The 8,907-nt window shown below is 35.3% G+C and overlaps 2 long non-coding RNA genes across 3 annotated transcripts; both read left to right on the top strand.

The window, feature by feature from the left end:
- The first annotated feature begins 455 nt into the window (after positions 1–455).
- Positions 456–2,070, top strand: LOC138874446 (uncharacterized). Its single transcript, XR_011401432.1, has 3 exons — positions 456–527; positions 1,188–1,246; positions 1,908–2,070. It is a non-coding gene; the product is annotated as an uncharacterized lncRNA (long non-coding RNA).
- A 1,961-nt stretch (positions 2,071–4,031) lies between these two features.
- LOC104248586 (uncharacterized) lies at positions 4,032–6,077 on the top strand. 2 transcript variants are annotated; one of them, XR_011401508.1, is made up of 4 exons: positions 4,032–4,407; positions 4,979–5,093; positions 5,195–5,261; positions 5,804–6,077. It is a non-coding gene; the product is annotated as an uncharacterized lncRNA (long non-coding RNA). The 2 variants fall into 2 exon arrangements; XR_716495.2 differs by having other exon boundaries at positions 4,075–4,407; positions 4,948–5,093.
- Positions 6,078–8,907: the final 2,830 nt, after the last annotated feature.

The following is an 8,907-nucleotide window of genomic DNA, read 5'->3' on the forward strand; positions in this document are numbered from 1 at the left end:
CATTTTGAAGGCAAGCAAGTTGTGGAACAAGAGTTGGCAAAGGTTATCACAAGTTACATTCATAAATTTACTGAAATTTAGGTCAAATGTATCTGAGAATTTCTACAAATATACTTGGAATCATGGGGTTTTCTACCTACCAAATTGAAGATCTACGAGTCTAGTTTCTAACTCATTAAACCGTTCGTCAATACGACATCGTAGTAGAGATATATTCGTGTTTTTGCGAGACCACGCAAGCAGCTCCCAACGGGACCCACTTAGGCGGTGGTTGACCTACTTCAATTTATAAACGATTTGGACGCCTATTTTTGCTCATTTTTCAACTAATATTCGTCTCCAAACTTCTCCTAACCCTCCTAAACATATACCACAAGGGTTTGAAGTGATTCCAAAGTGATTACACCATATTTCAACATCAAAACTTAGTTCTAGTGAAGAACAACACCTCTTTGAGGTTATGTTGTCATTGAGGATTGTTGTGGGCTGTATTTGGATGAAATTCCAAGTTGTTGCTGCTGTCTAAGGTGAGTATAACAGCTTACTAATTGTGCTTAAGCTTGCTTGTATGTTGGTTATGTTGTTTGGATGATAAACTACAAGATAATACTTGGATTAGCTTAAGTCACTTCTATGGTGTTGTATTGCTATTAAGGGTTGTTGTAAAATGAATATAACTTGGATTTTAACTTGAAGTTACTGTAGGAGGTATGTATATTGTGTTCATGCTTGTTCCTAAGGTTATCTTGATATTGATTAAGTTAAATGGATGGGCTAGACATGAACTAGTGAATAAAGTTGCTAGATGGGGATAGTTGAAGTTGTGGATTATTTTCGTTGTTATAAATATACGGTATATGGCTGGAATCATTGATTAATGACTTCATTATCAAGTTATTTATGTTGAAGTAAGAATTCTATAAGGATTGATAAGGGGTATACGGATTCCAATCGGAGCTTGCCGCTCGTCGTAATGTAGTTGTGACTTGTTATTGTTATATGGTGTCTTGATATTGATAATTATGTATTGATGGATTGCTCTGGTCATTGTTGTTTGTATATGGTATTGGAGGAGTCCCTTGTTACAAGGGAGATGCTGCCAAAATTTACGTAAACGAGCTACTAGCTTAAGTTATAGACTTAGCCTTTGCTCAGCACTGATTTTGAATCTCCTTATACTATGATAGATTGAGTTGACTTGTTTGAAGAGTTGCTTGGAAGTGATTAAGGACTCAACGGGTTTAAGGTATGTTAAGGCACTTTCTTCTTTCTTTTGGCATGATCTAAAGTGAAATGAATACGCTACTTATTTCATAATGACTCTACTCCTAGAAACTAAGGTTGTCCATGTTGTTCTTTCCTTATAAAATTATTCTAAACAAGTGTGTATGATCCTTAAATCCTACTAAGGTTCATATTGATGGTAGGGATGTCCATAATGTTCTTAAGTCACTCCAAAAGGTTTAGAATGTGATTCCATGAGTCGAGCATGCATTATGTATATGTATTTATTTTACTCTACCGAGCCGCGCTATAGTCGGCCGGGTATGGCACATATTGTGCAACCACTGATCAGTTGGGTTTTACCGAGCTCCACGTGGCCGGGTACGATTATACCGAACCTTATGATGGTCGGGTACGCTTTTACCGAGTCCTCTTTGAGGCCGGGTACGATATGATGATGATGATGCCCACAGAGGCGAATGTTTTTAAATTTTTTATGTATATATATGTATTATGCATTTCATATCATAGTCCCTAGAGGCACTCAGATGTTACAAGTTGTATGTCCTCTATCTCTCTCTTTACATTACTGTTCTTGTTTATGCTTTCCTGCCTAACATACTCGGTGCTTTATTCGTACTGACGTCCCTTTTGCCTGGGGACGCTGCGTTTCATTCCCGCAGGTCCCGATTGATAGGTTGACAGTCCTCCTAGTAGGCTATCAGCTCAGCGAAGGTGTTGGTGCACTCCACTTGCTCCGGAGTTACCTATTTGGTCAGTATACTTTGGATATGTATTGATTGGTATGGCGGGGCCCTGTCCCGACCTTTATGATTTTATATACTCTTAGAGGCTTGTAGACAGATGTCAGGTGTATGGATAATCATATGGCCTTGTCGGCCTATGTTTCGAGTTTACTAATGGTCATGTCGGCCTTATAGGCCCGTATGTCACATATATTAGTTTGTATATCATGTTGGGTCTTCATATGTTGAGTATTCCCTTATGTTTTATTCTTGTTATCTCATGACGGGTTTTCTGGCTCATTTACTCATGATAACATGTTAAGAAAAATATGTTACGTTGGTACTCGGTTGAGTAAGGTACCGGGTGCCCGTCGCAGCCCTTCGGTTTGGGTCGTGACAGATCCACCGCATATGCGGTTCCGCGCCTGCGGAAAAACCCTCGCAGGTGCGGACTTCACTTAAGTCCTCAAAGTTCGCTCTTGCGAGTCCGCTTCTGCGAGACTCTGACTGCTTCTGCGATCCCAGCTGGGCAGGCCCATAGTCGCTTCTGCGGCTCGATAGCCGCTTCTGCGATGCCACACCTGCAGCCCAAGGCACGCAGGTGCGATTACACCAGATGTCGCAAACTTCAGCCAATCCAACACAACTCCAAATGATCCATTAACCACCCGAAATCAACTCGAGGCCTGTCGAAACCTCAACCAAACATACCGACAAGTCCTAAAACACCATATGAACTTAGTCGAGCCTTCAAATTACATCAAAAAACGCTAAAAACACGAATCATACTCCAATTCAAACTTAATGAACTTTGAAACTTCAAACTTCTACAATCGATACTGAAACCTATCAAATCACGTCCGATTGACCCCAAATTTTGCACATAAGTCATAATTGACATTACGGACCTACTCCAACTTTCGGAATCGGAATTCGACCCTGATATTGAAAAGTTCACTCCCATCAAACTTTTCAAATATTTAACTTTCACCATTTCAAGCCTAATTCAGTTACATACCTCCAATTCACCATTCCGACACGCTCCTAAGTTAAAAATCACCCAATAGAGCTAATGAAACCGACGAAACTCCATTCCAAAGTCTTCTTCACACAGTTCCAATTACGGTCAAAATTCTAGGACTTAAGCTTCTGTTTTAGGGACTAAGTGTCCCAGATCACTCCGAAACCAAAAACAAAACCTCCCAGCAAGTCAAATAAGCAATAAATGATACGAGAAAAATAGTAAGGGGATCGGGGCTAATACTCTCAAAACGACCGGCCGAGTTGTTACAGAAGCAACCTGGCTAGGCCTGGTCAGGGGCGAGATTGGGGACCTAGCTAGACGAGGTATGGGGCGAGATAGGGGACCAAGCCTCCTCCATGCCTTGCGCCAATTCTCCTTTCGTGCTATATTCTTGTACTTTCAACAACGTTGTATACAATTTTTATTCTTCTTCGCGTTCAAATGGTTCTACACATAAAATCAATTCAGTTAACCTTAAATGCCATATAATTTATCATTGAAACACCAAAATATAAGGTAAGTAACGTACTGAAAATATAGAATTATAGCCAAACATGAGTAATCATCTCCAAAGTAAAAAATCAAACAATCAGAGGACAACAGTTGTACATACTCTTTTACACTTAACACTTCGATACAGTGGCGGAGCCAGTCATTGGCAAGGGGAGTCAATTGACACTCTTTTATCAGAAATTATATTGTGTAAATACGTTAAATTCTTAATTTTATGTATTTATACTATACATTGACCCCCTTTAATTTCTTTGTGTGCTTATTTATTTATATTTTGACTCCCCTTTGTTAAAATTTTGTCTCCGCCACTGCTTCGATACATAAAATCACTACAAGAAAGTAGGCGTACGACGACATTTAGTTAATGACATATATAATAAATGTCGGAAAAAATTGATTTATTGACATTTTCTTAAGAAATGTCGTAAATTTAATGACATTTGACAAAAAAATGTCAAAATTATTAGGACTTTTAATACAAATATCGCTATATTAGTAGTATTTAGAAACGTTTACAAACAAATGGAGGAAATTTCTTATATTTGTAGTTCTTAAGTTTTATTAAACGAAAGTAAAAAATATGAGACCCGTCTAACTTCTTCTTTCAGAAAAGAACTATAGCGTTAGTCTCTTAGAAACCCTAGGAATCTCTCCCCTTTCCTCATCCCAAAACACTGATGTTGCAGCGAGACGCAGTCTCTGCATCAAGTTTCACAAAATTATCAATCATTTAACTGTTATCTTTGTTAAGCCACACCAGACAATATGGAATTTCTCTTTGAACTTGCTTCATAGCGCTCGATTAGCAGATAAGTGATTCTCGCCGTGTCGTAGAGAATCAGAAAGGGGATATAACCAAGCTGGAGGAAATCGAAAGGAGACACAATTTTTAGATTTTGGGTAAGTGTTTACCCGTGGTTTCGTTCTATTTGTTCACGCGACTGAATTTCTAATTAAATGCGTTTAAAATGGTTGTGCCTTTTTCTTTTTGTTATGATGTATTGACGATTTTGGTTCTTGTTATATTCATTTATCTTTGGAGTAGGCAAATTCTCTAGATATAAAAAGCATTCTACTGTTGGTATTGTGGAGGAATTGTTTGAGAGGGATCTGTACTTGTCGAAAGGTGCTGTTTATACAGATTTATTTTAGTGCAGTTTAACCAACAAATCAAACTTAAAATTGACATTTCATTATCATTGTGATACATAGGTGTTAGGAGTGTGTAACATATAAGCTTTTTTAACTGTTTCATTTAATTGGCTACATCTATTGATCAAAGTTCAGAGGAAGTAGTTTGATTTCCTTTCAATTGACCATGTGTTTGAAGAATTTCATGAGGACTCGGAGCACTTTTTATTTTTGTCTTCCTGCAGAAATTTTTACTATTGGTTTCAGCTCATTTACAAAACTTATTTACTGATTGAAATTATCTTTCAGTTGTTCTAATCATAGTGTATAAACTGTGAAGTTTGGTTGAGACGTTGAGTAGCTGGTTCCAAATTGATCTTTCATCTAAAAGAAATTGGTGATGGTCTGCAAATGGCAAGAGACTTTTATTCTGGAAATATTGTTGTTGATTATAGGTAAGATGCCTTTGCTAGTTTATAGCATTTTTACTTCTGCTTAAAATTGAATATTATGTAGAAAACTTATGTTTGAGCTCAACTATATTTTGGTAATTCAGTGAAGTTACTCGGAAGGATTTGGGTTGTTGATTGCCTACCAGATGGAAATTGTGTCATCTTTACAAGGTGCTTTGCTATTCACTTGAGATAGTTTATGTATTATCCTTGTTTTGACAATCTTTATTCGCCTCTGTAGTAAACGTGATTTACCAATTGTATATTTTGGTACTTTTATATGTTTTAAGATTTGAGAGAATAATTCAAAAATTAAGTACTGAAAGTTAATACTGGTTAATAATAATATTGTGAAAAATATTGTTGCTGACACGTAGTTAGTTTTAGTGTATGTTATGGAGTCACAGTGATCAAGTCTAGAGTCTGGCATCTTAAGTAAGGCCCTGGTAGATTTATGGACAAAGAACATTATTCTCTGTGAAAGTGTTTTATTTTTTACTCATGAGTCATGACCATTCATGTACATTGAGTTGGAAGATAAGTTATGGAGTACATCAATTGGTTGCGTCTACCGGATAAAAAGAAGATGCTTGTAAAAAAGCTGAACTGTTAATAATATACACTGTATGAATATACTTGTGTACTATATGAAGTTTAGTATTGACTTTCAACTACTTTCTAATTCATCTCTTTTGCATTTCATAAAAATACAGGTCGCTACATCAGTCACTTCTGCACTAAAGAGGCTACCAAAGACAGATACACAATTGAATTGGAGAGGAAGCTACATATATAAGGAAGTGCAGAAAGAGTGAAAGAGGAATTGAAGAAGTGAAGAGATCTCTTGTTGTTCCAAACAGTTATATTTTGCTTGAATGACAAATAACTTTTTCATGACTTTGTTTTATTGTAAAGACTACAATTTTTTTTTTCCAATGGAATTAATTTTCGAGAACTTCTATTTTCAATAAATATGATTCTAGTTTATGTTTTCTATGGTCAATGAAATTTGTAGGTATATTTCTTGAATTTGGATGGCATCCAAACATTAAAAGAACCACTGTCGCAAACATTAAGCTAAAACCTCATAATAACGACATTTGATAGGAGACGCAAAGAAATGTCACTATTTGTTTGTCGACATGAACCTGTGTTGGAACTTTTAATGTGACATTTTCACAAATGTCGATAAATAAATGTCGCAAAACTTTTACAGACATTTATTTAATTGTTTTACAGACATTTATTTAATTGTTGAAAAATTTCCGACATTGAAATTTCTGATATTTACGCTAAGTGTAAAATAAATGTCGATTAATAATTTTATGACATTTATGTAGCTTAATAGGACGTATGTCTACTTTCTTGTAGTGAATGTGGCACATGTGGCATCCAAATTGTTCCGCCAATGTACCATGTGGCACATGTGGCACATGTGGCATCCTACGAGATCTTTGTCACAATCTCAAATATAAGTATATTAGAGGAAGATTCCATGTTCAAATAGCAAATGGCACATGTACAATTCGATTGCCCCTACAAAAGAACAATCAATCTTTTCCGAAACAATCAAAACGGGTAGAAAGAAAGGAAAGAGAAATGCCAAAGAAATTAAGCAAGGTGTCAATTGGAATACGGACGTCAACTGGAAGCCTCCACCAATTGTTTATATAGATATACCGGTCCAATGCAGCAACTCACGATCACACATTCCCAAAGCAAAAGGGATAAAACACACAGGAAAAGGGAAAATAATCAGTAACTGTGAAACAAGATTAGTCATAATCTGTAGTACCTTATATGTCAAGATAATACCGATAGACGAGAAACAATTCGAGAAATTATACGTTCACAATCTCTAAGAGACATTGATGAACTAAATTAAAAATTGTTACTCCCTCCGTTCCAATTTATGTGAACCTGTTTGACTGAGTACGGAGTTTAAGAAAAAAATAAAGACTTTTGAAATTTGTCGTCCTAAACAAGTCCAAATGGGGCCCAGAGTATTTGTGTTGTTATAAAAACTTCTCATTAAGGGTAAAGTTGTAACTTTAAGCTAAATTGTTACCAAATTTAGAAAGGGTTCATTCTTTTTGGAACGAACCAAAAAAGAAATAGGTTCACATAAACTAGAACGGAGTGAGTACTTGATTTTCACCGAGATAGTCAAACTTTGTGTTAGTGCTTCATCTATTATATTACTGCGGTATCAATGGCTAAAAAGTTAAAATGATGAAGAAGTCTTACCATTTTTGTAGCCTAAGTTATTTAAAAAAGAAAAAAAAGGAAAGCACATTGTAGTTAGAACTTAGAAGTCATAGGCTCTAGAAACTCATGAGAAGCAAAGCCAAAGAAAGCACTCAAAAATACTAGATAACGAAAAGGAGTCAATCATATCTTTTTGGAGTTGGGTTGCAAATGGCTAATTCGGGCATGTTTCACGTGCCCCAATCTGAAGTTACCATCACACGAGCACCACGCACCAACTCACGCTAAACATGCTTCTTTTTCTTCTCTCCCATCTACCCTCCCCCCCCCTCCCACACACACCCACACACCAGCCATCCAACCATTTCAATCAAGACTCTTAGGATAGCACATAATATAATGCTCATCATTAATACACATACTTATTTAACAAACGGATGAATAGTGAACATCCGACAAACTTCCATACAGAATTTTAATTGGAACACTTTGACAATCAGTTTTTCCTTGGGGAATAAATATTTTTTTTGCGTCTGGAGCTGTATATAATAGGTAGAATAGCCTTTTGAATTGTTAAAATAAACACGATTGCGTAAGTGAACTTTTTTTACTTTTAAAGAATAAGTATCCGATCAAATGCTAACCCATACACGTATTTTAATAAAACTAGTCTCAGCGCATTGCACGTGTATCCAAATTAATGAATATTTAATTTAAAAATTAATACAAATATTATATTAACATTGTATTTAATATAATAAAAGATAAATTCTAGAAGTTCATGAAAATGCTAAATATTGATCATTTCATCAAACTCAATAAAGGACGGAACTTTGTGTGGTTTAAATCTTTGAATCTGCATTGTAATTTTGATATATGAATTTTGATTTGCTTTAGAAGACCCGATAGAATTGTATTTACATTATTCGCAATAGCAAATTAGTCCTTGTATGACCTATATATTTTTTTAGGAACTAACTTGAAAACGCTAGCTTTAATGAAAGACACCTTTCATAACCTTTCTTTAGGGAAGGAAGAAACTAAAAAAATGTTTGAAATGATAGTTCATGATACATATAAGACCATGGTAGATATTATGTAAAAATATTTGTTAATTGGTTCGATCAGTTTATATGGTTGTCCTTTCATTAACGGCCATCTTTTTCATTTATAAAAATGTTATACTATATTTCTGCGTGATAACTCTCAAGTACTTTGCATCCCCAATTGTTGATGACTAATTACCTATCAAAAGTTTGTTACGCTGCTTGTTCCAATTGATCAAAGCTGCAATTTGTTATCAAAGAACTTTACAACTATAAATTCTAAATTCGAACACGAAATGTTAATTTAACGACGCTAACAAAAAGGTTATTTTCATCACACAAATACCAAGGATGGCATGCAAAATAAATATATTTTGATAAATTAATCAAACGTCTCCTTAGAAACTTCATCTAGCTCTTTTGTTTAATACTTGAAAATCATATTTATTTAATTAATTGAAATATTTTTTATTATTATTCATCATTAAGTTCTTCAAACAATTGTGAGATAATTCAACAAAAAGATGAGTAATGCGCTATAGATTCTAGTTTCAACTATGTAA

Source organism: Nicotiana sylvestris, chromosome 8, assembly GCF_000393655.2.
Source record: "Nicotiana sylvestris chromosome 8, ASM39365v2, whole genome shotgun sequence".
Lineage (NCBI taxonomy): Eukaryota > Viridiplantae > Streptophyta > Magnoliopsida > Solanales > Solanaceae > Nicotiana > Nicotiana sylvestris.